Genomic DNA, 1,458 nt, shown 5'->3' on the forward strand with positions numbered 1-1,458 from the left:
AAATCTTTAATTCGTTTTGATCATTTTCCAAAGGCTACGTGATTTACTATAAAAATAAAAAACAAAACCACGTTTTTCGTGATTATTTCAGAAACTGTAAGAGATGGATATAGAACATGTTGATAAAAGTCCTTCTACAAATCGATGTACTTTCGATTGCCGTTGAGAAAATGGGGTCATTTTATTTGAAAAAACTGAGTTATAGCTGTTTGTTACATATCATTMTCAAAAAATCATATAAGCTTTGCAATTTGACAGTTGACAATTTTGAAAATTTTAGGAAACTCTTCGAACCTTTGGTTARCAAATGCAAGAAAAATTATTTACTTATTYCAAACGGTTCAAGAGCTGTGATGTTTTTAATAAACCTCTGCAAATGAAAATTTTGAGCAAAAAATTGACATATGTCAAAAACTATGATAGATAAGTATTAACAACTAGGTACATTTTACTCAGTTTGGAGAGGAGAATTCAAAAATGCAATAAAAATAATTGGTTACCATTTAAAATTTCAAAGTTGGCYCCAATTTCTCGTAGTTCCGGAAGTTCAGCCATTTTGAAAATAATTTAGTTGAACTCAGACTGGTTGATTTGGGTTGTGTAAAAAATTTCAAATTTCTATCTGCATTAGAAGTTAAAAAGTTTCTAATATAGGCCCTAAAAGAATCACCTTGTATGTGTAGAGCGTTCCCCAACTAAGCTGGTCTGGCTGAAAAGTGACTCTGGTGTAAACATTTAAACGGAGATATAAATAAAAATTTTGGATAAAAGACAGAATCAATCTTTAAGGGGGTTAAATGGGGTGTAAATGTTTAAACAAAGATATAAACATAAAATTCTTTAGAGGTGTAAAGGGGCACTAAAATCAGATTTTTCGAAAATTAGTTTTTAAGGGAATAAAACGGTGTACACATTTAAAGGGATATAAAAACATTAAATTTAGTAAATATGATCACTCTCTAGAAAGTGTAGTAATGCACTTTTCAAATCTTAATGAAATAAAATAGAGTTTAAACGCTTAAAAACAAAATTAGAAACATAAAATTWCGAATTTTGAGAGTGCAGAAGTACACTGAGACGACACTTTATGAAAATCAACATTTAATATTTATCCATAAACATAGTCCATGCGAAGAACGAGACTACTATAACTGAATCCTATACATAACATAGGTAATCATTTAGCTTTATAGAGTATCTAAGCCTATGGAATGGTTTTGTGAACGGGCTTTTTCCCATTTTATATCAGAAATACACGCGGACAAAATCGCAGGCAAATGCTAGTTCAGCATWTAAGGATGACTCGGAAGACTTGATAGACCCTCGTGGCACCCTCTAATAAACTGTMYMATCCAATACATTCAATTTACTGAAAGCTTTATTCAAATCATCGATATTAAATCATCTATTTATTAATATTGTACTGAACAAGACTGTAATTCGGTTTTCATTGTTTAA

At 30.4% G+C, this 1,458-nt stretch overlaps 1 protein-coding gene across 1 annotated transcript in view; it reads right to left on the bottom strand.

The window, feature by feature from the left end:
- LOC123011741 (ubiquitin-conjugating enzyme E2 R2) overlaps positions 1 to 1,458 on the bottom strand; it is an 8,104-nt gene that overhangs the window by 2,070 nt on the left and 4,576 nt on the right. The window lies entirely within an intron of this gene.

Source organism: Tribolium madens, unplaced genomic scaffold, assembly GCF_015345945.1.
Source record: "Tribolium madens isolate multiple individuals breed KSU strain unplaced genomic scaffold, Tmad_KSU_1.1 Scaffold_91;HRSCAF=231;Tcas5.2_LG7, whole genome shotgun sequence".
NCBI lineage: Eukaryota > Metazoa > Arthropoda > Insecta > Coleoptera > Tenebrionidae > Tribolium > Tribolium madens.